Below are 17984 nucleotides of genomic sequence, written 5' to 3' on the forward strand. Positions count from 1 at the left end.
GGACTTGAATGACTGGCAGCGGTGAAAACCGAGAGGAATCTTCCAGCACAATGAAGAAAGCCCTGAACACCGCCAGAGATGGAGGACCTTCACTGCTGCCCTAGATGTCAGTGGTGTAATGAGCAGTAAGTAAGTAAGTTCCAGACAATGGAATGAACTGAACTCCGATTCATGATTATTGGTGCTGTAAAGTGTTATGCTAACTGGTACACCACTGTGCCAGATGACAGGGCTCAACCCAAAATATCGACAGTCCGTTTCCTTCCATAGATGATGCTTGACCCACTGAGCTCCTCCAGTGTTTTGTGTGACTTCTTCTCTGACAGATCAGCACGACTCAACCACTCACCACGAGGGCTACATCAACCGCACAGCCCCCGCCTGCTATTCCTTCAAATGAAAAATTCAATCCAGTTAGTCGGACAGAATCTCCCCTCTCGTTGGCTCTGTGGAACAATTCAGGAAATAGATTGCAGCTGCTCTCTCCGGGGTGTCAGCTGTGATTCAGCTGAGACAGAAGGCTCTAGATGAAATCCCACCCCAGTCACTGGAGCACAGAACTCTCAGCGGATGGCTCGAGAAGTGTTGCCAGATCACCACCACTGAGGAGAGGAAGGACCCGAGAGGCCGCCTCATTGTATCCGCGGCTCAGCGAGGCCAGCAGAGTCTAAATCCTTCAAATGTGAGGATAGAAAGCTGAGAGAAACGTGCAACTATCTCTCGGGAAGAACTTGGCTCTTAGCCCATTGTTCATTGAAATGCTTTTGATCGGCAGGCGTTTGGGAGGACGTAGGAGAAGAGGTAAGTAGAGTCATGGTAAATGAAGCCATGACCCAAGATGAAAATAAAGTTCAAAGTACAAAGTAAATTTATTATCAAACTGTGCTGTATAGATGTCACCATACACTAATTACCCTGAGATTCATTTTTCTTGTGGGCATTCATGGTAGATACAAAAAACACATTAGAATCAATGAAAAACCTCACAAAAAGATGGACAAACAATCAAAGTGCAAAAAATGACAAACTGTACAAATACAATAAATAAATAATATTCAGAACTTGATTTGAAGAGTCCTTGAAAAGGGAGTCCATAGATTGTGCAATCCATTCAGTGTTGAGGTGAGTGAAGTTATCCACCGTAGTTCAGGAGCCTGATGGTTGAAGGGTAATAATTGATCCTGAACCCGGTGGTGTGGGACCCAAGGCTCCTGTACCTCCTTCCATATAGCAGCAGCAAGATGAGAGCATGAAGGGGTATAAATGGATGGGTAATGGATAGTAGAGATTCAGAGGGCTGAAGGGCCTGTTGTATGTCTGTGACTCAATGACTTTATGATCTCATTGAATAGGCTCAAGGATTAGTGTTGATACATACACTATCAAACATTAGGAAATTATTTTGCACAGAAAGAGTTCACGATGGCTCCCAGAAGAGTAAAACACACAAAATGCTGGAGGAATACAGCAGGTCAGGCAGAGTCTATGGAGAAAAATAAATAATCAATGTTTCATCAAGACTCAGCCCAAAACATCAACTGTTTATTCCTCTCCACACATGCTGCCTGACCTGCTGAGCTCCTCCAGCATTTGTGTGTGTTGCAGCATGTGCAGAATCTCTTGTGTTTATGATTGCCTACAGCAATCCCATCAACCCTCTCCCTTTCTCATTATTTCCCAGTAACACTGAATTTATTCTGTTTTCATGGCCATCATCTCTCCTTTGATTCCTTTGTTATGAACTTACACGGAAGGGTACAATGCCAATAAAAAGTATTCACTCTCCTTGGAAGTTTTCATGTTTTATTGCTTTACAACATTGAATCACAGTGGATTTAATTTTGCTTTTTTGACACTGATCAACAGAAAAAGACTCTTTATGTCAAAGTGAAAGCAGATATCTACAAAGTGACCTAAATTGATTAAAAATATAAAACACAAAATAATTGATTGCATAAGTATTCACCCCCTTTTATATGACACACCAAATCATCACTGGTGCAGCCAATTGGTTTTAGAAATCACAATTAGTTAAATGGAGATCACCTGTGTGCAGTCAAGGTGTTTCAATTGACTGTAGTAAATATACAACCATATCAGGAAGGTTCAACTGCTGGTGAGTCAGTATCCTGGCAAAAACTACACCATAAAGACTAAAGAATACTTCAAGCAACTTGTGGCAAAGTTATTGAAAAGCACTGGTCAGGAGATGGATACAAGAAAATTTCCAAGTCACTGAATATCCCTTGGAGCATAGTTAAGTTAATCATTGAGAAATGGAAAGAATATGGCAAAGCTATAAATCTGCCTAAAGCAGGCCATCCTCAAAAACTGAGTGATCATGCAAGAAGGGGACTAGTGAGGGAGGCCACCAAGAAACCTATGACAACTCTGGGGGAGTTACAAGCTTCAGTAGCTGAGTTGGAGAGACTGTGCATACATCAACTTTTGTCCGGCTGCTTCAACAGTCACAGCTTTATGGGATAGTGGCAATGAGAAAGCCACTGTTGGGGGGAAAAAACTCACATGAAATCTTGCCTGGAGTTTGCCAGAAGACGTGGGAGACTCTAAAGTCAGCTGGAAGAAGCTTCTATGGTCTGATGAAAATAAAATTGAGCTTTTTGGCCATCAGACTTAACACAATGTTTGGTTTATGCCTAACACTGCACATCATCAAAAGCACAGCATCACCATTGGGAAGCATGGTAGTGGCTGCGATATGCTGTGGGGGTGCTTCACTGAAGCAGGCCCTGGAAGGCTTGTGAGGTTTGAGGGTAAAATGAATACAGCAAAATACAGGGAAATCCTGGAGGAAAACCTGATACAGTCTGCGAGAAATTGTGCCTTGGGAAAAGATTTTTTTCCAGCAAGACAATGACCCCAAGCATAAAGTCAAAGCTACACAGGAATGGCTTAATATGTGGCTGCACTTCGAAAGGGCCGTTCACTCACAAATCCCCATGCAATCTGACAGACCTTGTGCAGTTTGTGAAGAAGAATGGGGAAATATTGCAGTGTCCAGATGTGCAAAGCTGATAGAGACCTATCCACACAGACTCAAGGCTGTAATTGCTGCCAAAGGTGCATCTGCTAAATATTTAGTTGAAGAGGGTGAGTAATTATGCAGTCAATTTTTTGTGCTTAATAACTGCAATAAATTTAGATCAATTTGTTTTCACTTTGACATGAAAGAGCCTTTTCTGTTGATCAGTGTCAAAAAAGCCAGATTAAATCTGCAAACAACAGGAATTCTGCAGATGCTGGAAATTCAAGTAACACACATAAAAGTTGCTGGTGAACGCAGCAGGCCAGGCAGCATCTCTAGGAAGAGGTGCAGTTGACGTTTCAGGCCGAGACCCTTCGTCAGGAAGTTAGTCCTGACGAAGGGTCTCGGCCTGAAACGTCAACTGCACCTCTTCCTAGAGATGCTGCCTGGCCTGCTGCGTTCACCAGCAACTTTTATGTGTGTTGCCAGATTAAATCCACTGTGATTCAATGTTGCAAAACAATAAACACGAAAACTTCTGGGGGGAGTGGTGGTGGTGTGAATATTTTTTATAGGCACTGTAACATACAACAGCCAATGAACCTACTGGGGTAACCAATCAGCAGTCTTGGCATTTATGTAGGAGGTGTTGAGCTCACTGGAACGTCTTTGGGATGTTGGAGCACCAGAGGAACTCTGTGCAGGAGCTCACGGAGAAGGTGTAAGCTCTCGGGAGAAGAACACTAGATGTCAGGGTCAGAGTAAGGTATCTGGAGTCTAATACCACACACCTCAACAATAAATAATTAGATAGACAGATGAAATTGAGAACATTAGTTGTGAAGTCCTTGAATGACAGGACCCTTGCTAATGTGGGCAAATGGGAGTAATGTAGATGGGATCAAACGTCAACATGGATGTGATGGACTGAAAGGACAATTTATAAAAAAATACATTCATTCAAGAGGCATGGGCTTTGCAGGCTGAGCCAGCATTTTAATAGTCTATTTACGTTGCCCTGGAGAAGGTGGTGGAAAGCTGTCTTTGACCACTGCAGTGCTTGAGTTTAGGATTATCTTTGTCATGTGTACATCAAAACATGCAGAGAAATCCATCATTTGTGTCAAATCAAATCTGAGAGGATTGTGCTTGGCAGCCCGCAAGTGTTGCCACATTTCTGGCGGCAACATAGTATGCCCACAACTCACTAGCCCTGACCTATGTCCGTGGAGTGTGGGTGGAAAGCCATATGGTCACGGGGAGAACATACGAACTCTTTACAGACAGCGGGGGGGGGGGGGATGGAAATTGAACCCCGATCTTGCAGCTGGCTCTGCAAAGCTTTTGTTTTGATCCAGTGACAGTGAAAATTAGACAATTATGTTTCCAGGTCAGGATGGAGTGCGGTGTGGGGGGCAACCTCCATAGCATCATAGAACTACACAGCATGGTAACAAGTCCTTGGCCTAAATGGTCCATGCCAACAAAGATGCCCAATCAAGTTGGTCCCATTTTCCAGTGTTTGACCTACAATCTTCTACACCTTGGCTATCCATGTATCTGTCCAACTGTCTCTTAAAACAAGATTCGAAGTTCAAAGCAAGTTTATTAACAAAGTGCATATATATCACCATACACAACCCTGAGATTAGTTTTCTTGTGGACTCACTTTCAAGGACTCTTCCTCTCATTTTCCTCATATTTATTGCCATTTACTTATTATTATTTCTTCTTTTAGTATTTGCGCAGTTTGTTGTCTTCTGCATCTGGTTGAATACCCTAGTTGGGTGGACTTTCATTGATTCTGTTATGGTTATTATTCTATAGATTTATTGAGTGAAGTTATCCCCTTTGGTTCAAGAGCCTGAGGGTTGAGGGGTAATAACTGCTCCTGAACTGGTGGTGTGAATCCTGAGGCTCCTGTACCACCTTCCTGATGGCAGCAGCGAGAAAAAGCATGTCCTGGATAGTGGGGTGGGGAGGGGTGTCCCTGCTGATGGATGCTGCTTTCCTGTGACAGTGTTTCACGTAGATGTGCCCAATGGTTGAGAGGAATGGACTGGGCTGTACGCATTACTTTTTGTAGGTTTTTCCCTTCTTGAGAACTAGTGCTTCCAAATCGGGCATGATGCAGCCTGTCAATACACTCTCCTCCACAAACCTATAGAGGTTTGTCAGAGTTTTGGGTGTCATGCCCTGTAGATGAGGATATTCCCATGCTTTAGGTGCCCTTATCCTTGTAGTTGTACTAGGATCGTGCACGTGATTGGAAAATGCTACAGACTGTTGCAAACTCAGCCGGATCTATCCTGAGCACGAGCCTCCCCGGCATCACAGACATCTCCAAAAGGTGATGCCTCAGAAAGGCAGCATCCATCATTAAGGGCCCCCATCACCCAGGACATGCCCTCTTCTCATCGCTACCATCAGGGATAAGGTAGAAGAGCCTGAAGATAAACACTCAATGTTTCAGCAACAGTTTCTTCAAGGAAAATGAGCTCATGAACACTACCTCATGACTTTGCTCATTTTGCACTAATTATTTAATTTTCATTTTTTATATATTTTATAGCTTTATTATTATGAATTGCAATGCACCGCTACCACGAAAGAACAAATGTCAGGATGTGTGCCAGCAGTATTAAAACTGGTTCTGAGTAAGGAGCGATGTAGACTGTGCTAATGTGGTAGCAGGGAACTGCATACAACGCCAGCAAGTAGAGACATGGAACGCAGCGATAACATCAGATGCCAGGCAACTTGATAGAGGTGTACATGATTGAGAGGCATAGACAAAGTGGACAGCCAGTGTCTTTTTCCCCCCAGGGTCTCAATGACTAATATGAGAGGCCATCATTTTAAGGTTGTTGGAAAGTATAGGTGAGAATATCAGAGGTAGATTTTTTTGCACACAGAGTACTGGGAGTGCAGAACCTCCAGGGGTGGTGGCTAGGCAGATTCATTAAGGGACAGATTTAAGAGCGTCGGTGGTGTAATGGCTTTGGCACTAGACTTCGAAGCGGATGGTCCTGAGTTCAAATCTAGCTGGGTCCCAGCAGCAGTATCTGCACAGAAGAAAGACCGGGCAATCTACTGAAAACCCTATGGACAACTACACTATCTATAGGGTAGCTATCAATCAACGACGACTCAGTGGCACCCAACAGCAACAAGAAGATAGTCTTACATAGGCACATGGACGAAAGAAATAGGGAAGGTTATGGCCTCTGCAGCAGGGAAAGGTTAGATTGATCATGGAGTACATTTATATTGATTGAATTTATTTAAATCTTATATCCATCCCACAACATGACGGAGTAAAAATCTTTGCGTTATGAATCCATCGCATTAAGTCAGTGCAGTTCCTGTATCAGTGGTGATACAGCCAGTCAGGATGCTCTCAACGGTGCCCCTGTAGAAGGTCTTGGTGATTTGGGGGCTCATGCCGAACTTCTTCAGTCACCTGAGATGGAAGAGATGCTGTTGTGCTTTTTTTTTGCCACAAACCTGACATGTAGAGTCCAGCTGAGATCTTCAGTGATGTGTATACTGAGGAACTTGAAGCCACTCACCCTCTCAACTACAGTCCTATTGATGCTGATCAGGCCGAGCCTGTCCCCATTCCTGTAATCCACAACCAGCTCTCTTGATTTTTTTGGACATTGAGGGAGAGGTTGTTATCTTGGCACCACTGTGTCAGGGTATTGACCTTTCCTCTGGCACAACATCGTAGGCAGAGGGCCCATGTTCTATGTTGTATATTCTAAATACTGTAATTGTAACCACTTCCTCTGAGAGCTCGTTCCAGATCTGGACCATGTGGACATGGCTGAATTGGGTGGGGGGTCTTAAACAGCAACTGATTAACTTGGTGGCTGACGCTGCTAGATTTAACTCACAACGCCGGATCATCAGCACAGTCAGGGGGAGTCTAGGACCAGAGGGCATAGCCTCAGAATACACGTATGTCCCTTGAGAACAGGGATGCGGAAGGATTTCTTTAGGAGGAGGGTGGTGAATCTGTGGAATTCATTGCCACAGTTGGCCTTGGAGGCCACGTCATTGGGTATATTTAAAGTGGAGGTTGATAGGTTCTTGATTAGTAAGGGCATCAAAGGTTACGGGGCAGCATGGTAACACAACGCTTTACAGTACCAGCAACCCGGGTTCAATTCCTGCCGCTGCCCGTATCGAGTTTGTACATTTATCTGTGACCGTGTGGGTTTCCTCCGAGTGCACTGGTTTCCTCCCACGATCTAAAGATGTACCGGTTAGCAGGTTAATTGGTCGTTGTAAAACTGCCTGGTGATTAAGCTAGGATTAGATCAGGGGATTGCTGGGCGGTGCGGCTCAAAGGGCCAGGGTTGAGGGGGTAATAAATCAGCCCTGATGGAGTGGCAGAGCAGACTCGATGGGCTGAGTAGCCTAATTCTGTTCCTACAGTATGTTTTAAGCTCTTATGGCATCACACTCTAGTGACTTGCGTTACTTTTGTTATTCATGGGCACAGTAATTTTTAGACCACTGCCAGCTCCTTCTAATTTAGTAGCCTGCAGAGCCTTGTACCCAAGGGGGAATTCTTTGGCAAGCCTGTACAAATCATGGCTATTTCAGCTCTGGACTAGGGACTTACAAATAACTCTGACATCACTCAGTCACTCAGCAAAATCACTGACCTGCATGCACGTTCACTGTGGTCACTGATGTTAAGCCCTGATAAAGTACAGTGGGAGCATGTAAAGGCACAGAATAGACGATTCAATTAGCGTTTATCACTCTGAGCTTTGTGCCAATGGCCCAGGAACAGCATCCATTACTGAACTTCTAAGGACGTAATTTCACAACCTTCATTTTATGCCTCCGACAACTGGACAATTTCAAAAATGGGAAAATCAGCAGATGCTGGAAATCCAAGGAACACACACAAAATGCTGGAGGAACTCAGCAGGTCCGGTAGCAAATATGGAAAAGAGTAAACAGTCGCTGTTTTGAGCTGAGACCCTTCATCAGAAATGTTGACTGTTTACGCTTTTCCATAAATGCTACCTGGCCTGTTGAGTTCCTCCAGCATTTTGTATGTGTTGCTTGGACAATCCCAAAACTAACTTTTGCCTCTAACCTCTCCAGGTTGACCATCAAGTGCCCATTCACACTGACCCCATTTTATTTCCCACCCCCACGAAACGCCACAATTTACTTACTCACCAGGAAAAACTTATACTGGCCAATTAACCTACCAAATCACACACTCTTGGGATGCCACAAGGAACAAGAACATCCAGGGGAAACACAAGAGGTTCTGCAAATGCTGGTAATCTCTTACAAAATGCTGGAGAAACTCAGCAGGTCAGGCAGCATCTACGGAAAGGAATAAATGGCCAATATTTCAGGACTGGAAAGGAAGGGAAATTAAGAAGGTGGAGTGGAGGGAAGGGAAGAAGTACAAGCTGGCAGGTGATAGATGAGACCAGGTGAGGGGGAAGGTGAGTGGGTGGTGAGGGCAGATGAAGTTAGAAGCTGGCAGGTGATGGGTGGAAAAGGTAAAGGGTTGAAAAAGGAAGACTCTGATAAGAGTAGAGAGTGGACCATGGAAGAAGAGGGAGGCAATAGGCAGGTGAGGAGAAGAGGAGGGGCAAGAGTGGATCCAAAATGGTGGGGGGGGGTGGGGGTAAGAGGGAAGGGAGAGAAAATGATCAAAAGTTGGAGAAATCGATGTTCATGCCATCAGGTTGGAGGCTAACCGCACGGAATATGAGGTTTTGTTCCTCCAACCTGACAGTGGACTCATCGTGGGAGTAGAGGAGGCCATGGAGTGGGAACGGGGAGTGGAATTAAAATAATTGGCCAATGGGAAACTCTGCCTGTTGCAGATGGAGAGAAGAAGCTTGACAAAGTTGTTCCATATCTATGTCTGGTCTCGATGATGTAGAAGCAACTGCACTGGGAGCACAGGATACAGACCCACACAAATCATAAAGGAGAACATACAGTTTCCACACCAACAGCATCAGAGGTCGGGACTGAACTGAGGTTGCTGGAACTGTAAGGTAGTGGCTCTAGAGCTGAGCCACTCTGAGCACAGCCTTGCCCTCCCCTGGCGTCTGCACTTCTTGGATCATGTATGTGGAGTGGTATTAGGGGAGTTTCAATGGCCTAATTCTGCTCCTATGTCTTGTGCAGTTGCTAGGTAACATACACCAGAAATAACACTGGTTGTTCATTCCCTTCACCCCTACCTTCTCCAGTATCATCCCTATGATTAATCACACCTTTTCCTACCCCCACTCCCTCTCCACTTTCTGTAAGGATCACTCTCTACCCTGACTCCCTTGTCCACTCATCCCTCCCTCCCAGCACTTACCCCTGGAAATGGAACAAGTGTTACACCTGCCCCTTCTCCTCCGCCCTCACCACCATTCATGGCCCCAAACAGTCCTTCCAGGTGAAGCAACACCTCACCTGTGAGTCTGTTGGTGTCATCTATTTTATATGGTGCTCTCAGTGTAGGCTCTTCTCCATTGGTATGACCCAACACAGATCTGGGGACCACTTTGACAACCACCTTCATCACGTCCACAGCAAATGGCAGGATCTCCCAGTGGCCAGCCATTTGAGTTCAACTTGCCATTCCCATTCCGACATGTCAGTCCTTGACGCACTGAACTGTGTCCACTTCTCCACTGCCAGGATGAGGCCAAGCTCAAGGTAGAAGAGCAACACCTCATATTTTGTCTGGGTAGCCTCCAAACTGATGGCATGAACATTGATTTCTCTAACTTTTTCCCAGAATTCCCCCTCCCTTCATCTTTTTCCATTCCCCATTCTGGTTACCCTCTCAGCCCTTCTCACCTGCCTGTCAGATCCCTCTGGGTTCTCTCCCCAACCCCCACCCCCATGGTCCACTGTCCTCTCCTCTCATGTTCGTTCTTCCTCAGCCCTTTATCCCTTTCACCTGTCACCTCCCCCACCCATGTTCCCCCTCACCTGGTCTCACCTGTCACCTGCCAGCTTGTACTCCTTCCCCTCCTCCCACCTCCTAATTCTGGCTTCTTCTCCCCTTCCTTTCCAGTCCCAACGAAGGGTCTCAGTTCAGAAGGTGAACTGTTTATTCCTCTCCATGGATGCTGCCCTGACCTGCTGAGTTCCTCCAGCATTTCAGATATTTCTCCGGTGGTATAGTGTGAGATAATTATTTGCCCCACCATCCTACAGTCCAATTGGAATTGACTGAGAACTGGGGGAACATTTGCATGAATACTGAATAATAATGAGGCCACCCCTGGCTGGAGAAGCAACATCTTGTATTCCATCTGGGTACACCCAGTCCGATGGCCCGAATATCAATTTCACCTTCTGGTGACCAAACCTTCCCCCCACCCTTCCCTTGTACCCCATACTGACCTTTTACTACTTCTCAACTGCCTACGACTTCCCCTGGCTCCCTTCCTCCTTCCTTTTTTTCTCTTCTCCTTGACCTTTCCCACCCACCTAGCTTCAGCTATCGCCTTCCAGCTAGCCTCTTTCCCTTCCCCACCTTTTTATTCAGGCATCTTCCCCTTTCCTTTCCAGTCCTGAAGAAGCATCTCGGCCTGAAACATCGCCTTTTTACTCTTATAATTTTTTTCATTGATGCTGCCTGACCTACTCAGTTCGTCCAGCGTTACACTAAATTATAAAACCATTGAAATACAAACATAAAAATCTCCCTATCCAGATGTACGCTGCTCTGTCCTAGGCCACAAGAAACTGCAGAGTTGTGCACAAAGTTCAGCACATCATGGAAAACAGCCTTCCCTCCTTGGACTCTGTCTACACTCTCTTGCTGCCTCAGTAAATCAATCATCACAATCAAAGACCCTACCAAACCTGCATATTCTCTCTTCTCTCCCCTCCCAGCGGGCAGAAGTTACAAATGCATGAAAACACCTTCCACCGGGCTCAAGGACAGCTTCTATCCTAATGTTCAAAATTCAAAGTAAATTTATTGTCAAAGTACATGTATGTCACAATATACTACCCAGAGATTCACTTTCTTGCAAGCATTCGCAGTAGAACAAGGAAATACAACAGAATCCATGAAAGCTATGCACAAAAACGGGCAACTGATGTGCAAAAGGCAAACTGTACAAATACAAAAATATAACGCTAATAAAGTCAATAAATAATACCGAGATCATGAGATGTAGGGTCCTTGAAAGTCAGTCTGAAAGTTGTGAAATCAGTTCAGAGTTGGGGTGGGTGAAGTTGTCCACACTGATTTAGGAGCCTGGATGGTTGTAGGGTAATAACTGTTCATGAACCTTGTGGTGTAGGACCTAAGGCTCCTGTACCCCCTGCCCAATTGCAGCCGATTATTGAATGGTCCTCTAGTATGATAAGATGGAATCTTGACCTCATAATCTACTTTGTCATGAGCTTGTACCTTGTCTGCTTGCACTGCACTTCCTTGTCACACTGTGACATTTTCATTCTTCATTCTGTTATTGTTTTCCCTTGTACTACCTTAATGTACTGAAGTAATGAAAAGATCAGTATGGATGGCATGCAAAACTAAGTTTTTTTTTTAACTGTACCTCTGTACATGTGACAATAATAAACCAATTTGCCAATTTACGATAAACACAAGAGATTCAGTAGATGCTGGAAATCCAGAGCAATTTGCCAATCTCTTTCGAGCTATACTGGTAAAAGATTTCAACCCAACACTCCAGTAACAGAGTAACAGAAGGTGATATGGCAGCCTTCTCTTAGTGGCCATGTTATGAGGTACTGCCTATACCTAGTGAAATGACCACTGAGTCTGTTTGCGATCATCTGCTGCTGTAGCCAATCCACTTAAGGTTTGAGGTGCTGTGCATTCAGCGCACCACTGTTGTAACATATGGTTATTTGAGTTGCTGTCACTTTCCTGTCAGCTAGAACCAGTCTGACCATTCTCCTCTGACCTCTCTCATTAACAAGGAGCTTTCATCCACAGAGCTGCTGCTCACTGGATCTTTTCCACACCTAAATCTGTAAACTCTAAAGACTTTATGTGTGAAAATCCCAGGAGATCAGCAGTTTCTGAGATGCATAAACCAACAATCATTCCATGATCAAAGTCACTTGGATCACATTTCTTCCCCATTGTCACTTTTGGTCTGAACAACAACTGAGGCTCGTGCCCATGTCTGCATGCTTTTATGCATTGAGTTGCTGCCACATGATTGGCTGATTAGATACTTGCATTAATGAACAGGTGTACCTGATTAAGTAGCCATTGAGTATATTAACACATGGCAACTCCTAGAATGATAAGTCAAGACCATTTTTCCCTTTAGATAGAATGGTGACATAGGACAAGAGACAGTGATTCAGTCCCTTGCGTTCTGATGAAGGGTTGCAGACCAGAAACATTTACTGTTTCTTTTTCATGGATGTCAAGTTTTTCCAGTGTCTGGTGTTAGCCCCTTAAAGCTGCTCCATCAGTCAATAGGATCATGCATGATCCAGATCTGGCCTCAAAACCACTTTCTACTTCTCATTTAACTTCCGTGTAGTTTTAATCTTTGTGTTGAATATATTCGATAACCCTTCTCCAAGATGGAGAGGACTGTGAGTTCCTGATATCCTGTGAGCGATGCTGTCTGGATTTTAGCCATCTAGCGCCTTGTTCCTGGTGGGCTTACCCATGGCGGTCAGGTCAAGAGGGAGGTTCCAGACAAATCAAGACCTCAACAGTGGAGCTGGCAGAAGATGATGTCACACAATGCCATTGAAAGTGGGGGAAGGCTGCAGCCGTGAAGGGTCGTCAGTTGTCTTGCATTCAAAGCCACTGGATCCTGACCCTGATCTGTCAAGCACCGTGCAGTGGCTGCCCATGCATCAGACTCCCCATGTCAAACAAAGTTGCGCACAGACATTCTCCATTAAGGGAATTCATCCTAACAACGTGGAGACAACTCTTTAGGAGAACATCATACTTGACTCAAGCGATCACACTATTGCTATTCAACAACTACACTACCTGAGGTAAAAAGTTCCAAATGTTCTCTACACCACATGAGACAGAATTACACACCACCAGGTTCAGGGACAGTTATTACCCTAAACCATCAGGCTCCTGAACCAGTGTGGATAACTTCACCCACCCCAACACTAAACTGTTCCCACAACCTATGGATTCACTTTCAACGACTCTACAACTCATGTTCTCAATAGTATTTATTAGTTTTTTGTTTTTATTATAATTATTTTGTTTTGCAGTTTGTCTTTTGCACGTTGGTTGTTTGTCTGCCTTTGTGTGTAGATTTTCATATTCTACATTGTAACCACTGTGAAGAAAATAAAATTCAGGGTAGTATATATGTAATTTAACTTTGAATTTTTCATCCACATGGTCCCTCATTCTGACCCCCCCTCCCCGCCCCCCCCAGTTTCTAGTTTCTTGCTTGGAGGTTTTTCAGCTTTGCCCTGTCAGTCCTTCTCAATAAAGTCACCTCCAAAGCGTTATACATCCCTTCGTAAGTTAACCCCTTCATGCCCAGATTCAACCCTCTCCAAACTGCCTCCAGAGCAAGTACATACAGATGTGCGCTCAGCTACTTTCTGATTATTGGGTGGCACGGTACCGCAACGGTTAAACATAACACATTTACAGCAGCAGCAACTGGGTTTCAATCCTCATTGCTGTCTGTAAGAGTTTGCACGTTCTCCTTCTGGCTGTACAGGTTTCCTCCGGGTGCTCTGGTTTTCTCCCACAATCCAAAGATGTACAAGTTAGGTTAATTAGTCACATGATGTAACTGGGCAGCACGGGCTCGTATGGCCAGAAGGGGCTGTTACTGTGCTGTATCTCTAAACTAAAATATTAAAATTAAATTAAATTCTCCTTTTGATCCACTTTCCATCAAGCTCAGGGATTTCTTCTATTTCACTATTATAAGTGGTTGATGGCTCTGGGCCTGTACGCATTGTTTAGAAGAATGAGAAGGGATCTGATTGAAACCTATTGCATATTGAGAGGCCTAGATAGAGTGGACATGTAGAGAATATGGGCAATAAAATTCAAAGTTAAAAATAAATTTATTATCGAAGTATTTGTCACCATATACAACCCTGAGATTCAATTTCTTGCAGGTATTCACAGTAGAGCAAAGAAATACAATAAAGTTACACAGACAAAATACCAACAAGCAATCAATTATGCAAAAGGAGACAAACTGTAAGTACAAAAAAAAATCATAATAAATAAGTAAATAAATAATATTGGGAATGTGAGCTGCAGTGGCCATGGGTTGTGGAATCAGTTCAGTGTTGGGGTGAGTGAGTGAAGTTATCCCTTCAGGTGGAGGAGCCTGGTGGTTAAAGAGTGATAACTGCTGGTGCTGGTGTGGGAGTGAGGAGTCTAGCACCAGAGGGCACAGCCTCCGAACACAACGACATCACTTTGGAACCGAACTGAAGAGGAGTTTCTTCAGCCAGATGATGGTGAATCTGGGGAATTCAATGCCACAGACGGCTGTGGAGGCCAAGTCATTGGGTATATTTAAAGTGAAGGTTGACAGGTTTTTGATTAGTCAGGGCGTCAAAGGTTACAGGCAGAAAACAGGAGACTGGGGTTGAGAAGGTAAATGAATCAGCCTTAATGGAAGGAAAATAATGAAATGCAATTGTGAGAAACTATACATAAAGTATGACTATTATGACTATGAAATAAATACTGACAAATACTCATATGGAAAAGAAAACAAATCATGCAAATAAAATATGATAAAATAATACTGAGAACACGAGTTACGGAGTCCTTAACACCTAGACTGTAGGTTGAGGTGAGTGGAGTTATCCACACCGGTTCAGGAGCCTGATGGTTATAGAGCAGTAACTGTTCTGAACCCAGTGATGTGGGACCCAAGGCTCCTGTACCTCCTTCCCGATGGCAGCAGCAAGAAGGGAGAATAGCCTGGATGGTGAGAGTCTTTGATGGTGGATGCTGCTTTCTTATGGCAGCGCTCCTTGTAAATGTACTCACTCAATGGTGGACAGGGCTTTGCCTGTGATGCGCTGGGCTGTATCCATCGCTTGGACCCTCCGGCAGATTGTTGGTTACAATATAGAACTTTCCCATTAGCCCCACTGAGCCTGATGCTGGCAAATCACCCCCTTTTTGTAAATTCCCCTTGAATCAGCTTTCAGGCAGCGAAAACCAAAAAAAAAAGAGTGAATTGCAATCAAAAACACAAAGGAAATGAACGTTCCCTGTCATTGAACCGGGACCCCTCTGTACCCTGAGCCAAGTATAGATTTGGACCACACAGTCATTCGCCAACTTTTCACTCTGACTAAGCTAAGGTTTTAACTACAATCAAATTGCTGCATGAACTCAGCGTGTCCAGCAGCATCCGAGGGGGTGGGGAGGAGGGTAAAGAACTGTCGAGATTTCGTGTCGAAACCCCCAAATTGCGGCTCAGGATGTCTGGGGATGGCGTGCTGCTCCAGATTCCGGTATCTGCCGTTTCTCGAGTCCCTGAAGATTTGCTTCAATCGATTATTCCATTTCTTAAGACCATAAGATGTAGGAGCAAAGTAGGCCATTCGGCCCGTTGAATGCTCCGCCATTCCACCATGGCTGATTTATTATTCCTCTCAACCCCATTCCCCTGCCTTCTCCCCGTAACCCTTGAATCCCGGTTGCGTTACGGCTTGTAATGACAACTGTTCTCCCCAAGACCGCAAGAAACGGCAGGGAGATATGATCACAGCCCAGTCCATCACCCAAACCGACAGCCCCTCCATCTACACTTCCCGCTCTTTCGTGAGTCATGAAGATCGAGGACCCCCTCTCCTCCCACCCCGGCCATTGTCTCTTCTCCCCTCTCCCGTCCCGGAACGTACAAACGCCGGAGACCACGAACCGCCAGACTCAAAGGCAGTTTCTAACCCGTCTGTTATCAGATTATTTAACGTACCTCTCACACTCCGAACGATGAACTCCTGATCTCCCGGTCTACCTTGATTCGGCCCTTGGCATTTTATTTGTCCGCCTGCACTATACTTACTGAAACACTGTATTCTGCAATCTCTTTTCCATTTTATTGCTTCCAGGTAATAATATATGGAATAATCTGTCTAGACTGTACGTAAACTTTTCAACGAGTCACTTATTATGTGTCAAGAATAAGATACTAGGATACAACACCCAGTTCCCGAATTATCCAACAACCCTATCGCTTTGTGCTGCCGATAGAGCCACACTACAGCCCACTGCCGACGGACGAATCCGCTTTAAAAAGGGTATTACCTCTCCTGTTCGACGTGAAGCAGCGGTCCTGACCGCCAGCAGCTCCGAGACCCGTCGGCGAGGTGGGGGTAGCGGTTCTGGGAGGGTTCCTCCTCCTCCGCGTCGATGGCCGGGGATCACCCCGTGCACACCTCCCCGCCCCCTCCTCTCGGCAGGCGCCTGCACTCGGACCGAGCCTCCGTGGGGACCGCAGCGAGCGGCCCACCGCAGTTAACATCTGCCGTGTGCCCGCGGAGTCACTGCCGGCACTCGTCTATATTTGGAGACGGGGATCAGGTTTCAGTGGAATGCCCTGTATCAGGAGTTCTTGCAGCAGACTCCCTCCGCTTAGGAGCCTGGAAACTGGGAGTTTGCCGGACCTCTGAAACTTTAGCAAACAAAAGCTTCTGTGCATTGGACAAGAAACCGGTCAGGGATGCAACAGATCTGATCCGTCCGTGGTAATCAACAACCTGGCGGCAGGAACTTAGCATTTAGTTAATTAAAATTACCGTGTTACTGAAGCTGGAAAGAGTTCACAGATATGTTACTGGGACCAGGGGACTTGAGTTAATAAGAGACTGGATAGGTTAGGAGTAATGGACACAAAATACTGGAGGATCTCAGCAGATCTGTGGAGGGGAATAAACACTGGATGTTTCCAGTCGACTGCTCACACACTCACAAAATGCTGGAGGAACTCAGCAGGCCAGACAGCATCTATGGAAAAGAGTAAACAGTGGACATTTCGGGTCAAGACCTTTCTTCAGGACCACGTCGTGTGCGTCAAATCACGACAGGTCTCAGTCCGAAATGTGGGCTGTACTCTTTTCCATAGAAGTCTGCTGAGCTCCTCCAGTATTGTTGCTCTGGATTTCCAGCATCTGCAGAATCTCTTGTGTACTGGGACATTTTTTCCCTGGAGTGTAACAAGGCTGAAGGGTACACGATTAATGGTTTAAAAGATAACTTTATTTGTCAAAGCATACAGTGAACTGAGTGGTGTGCATCAAATCAAATCGATAAGGGATCCACGTAGGATGCTCACTGCTTACTAACGCTAACCAGTACGTCTTTGGACTGTGGGAGGGAACCGGAGCACCCGGAGGAACACACGTGGTCACGGGGAGAACGTACAAACTCCTTACGGACAGCAGCGGGTATTGAACCCTGATCGCTGGTGCTAAGAAGCATTGTGCTAACCACAACGCTATCCCAAGAGGTTTATAAAATCATGAGGGGCACAGATAGAGTGATGGTCACAGTCTTTTACAGAGGGTAGGGAGTCTAAAATTAGTGTACCTGGGTTTAAAGTGAGAGGGGAAATGTTGAAAAAGGGGTGTAAGTGTAAACTATTTTGCACACTGTGTTTGGAATATGGAACACATTGCCAGAGGAAGCTGCAAATGTACAGACCTCGACAATGTCCAAAAGAGTTTAGACAGATGCATGGATAGGAAGGGTTTATAGAGGAATGGGCCGAGTGCAGGCAAATGGAATTAGATATGGTGGATGAGTTGGGCCAAGGTCCTGAAGAAGGTCTCGACCTGAAACGTCGACTGTTCATTCCCCTGGCCCGCTGAGCTCCTCCTGCACTTGTGTGTGTTGCTCTGGATTTCCAGCTTCTGCAGACTTTCTCGTGTTTGCAAAGGGCCTGTTCCCATATTGTATAACTCTGAAATGACCTGATGAAGGGTCCCAGCCTGAAATGTTCACTGTTCATTCCTCTCTATAGATGCT

General features: G+C 45.2%; 1 protein-coding gene across 2 annotated transcripts in view; it reads right to left on the reverse strand.

The window, feature by feature from the left end:
- The window catches only part of palld (palladin, cytoskeletal associated protein), a 452869-nt gene extending 436304 nt beyond the window's left edge, over window positions 1-16565 (reverse strand). The window contains exon 1 of one of the 2 annotated variants that reach the window (XM_063049510.1): window positions 16266-16565. The gene's annotated coding sequence lies outside the window, so the exon portion shown is untranslated. Of the gene's footprint in view, window positions 1-15933; window positions 16071-16265 lie in introns of those variants that run through there. The other variant, XM_063049511.1, reaches the window with a different exon arrangement.
- Between the last annotated feature and the right edge of the window lie 1419 nt (window positions 16566-17984).

The sequence above is a fragment of the Mobula hypostoma genome, chromosome 5, assembly GCF_963921235.1.
Source record: "Mobula hypostoma chromosome 5, sMobHyp1.1, whole genome shotgun sequence".
Taxonomy (NCBI): Eukaryota; Metazoa; Chordata; class Chondrichthyes; order Myliobatiformes; family Myliobatidae; genus Mobula; species Mobula hypostoma.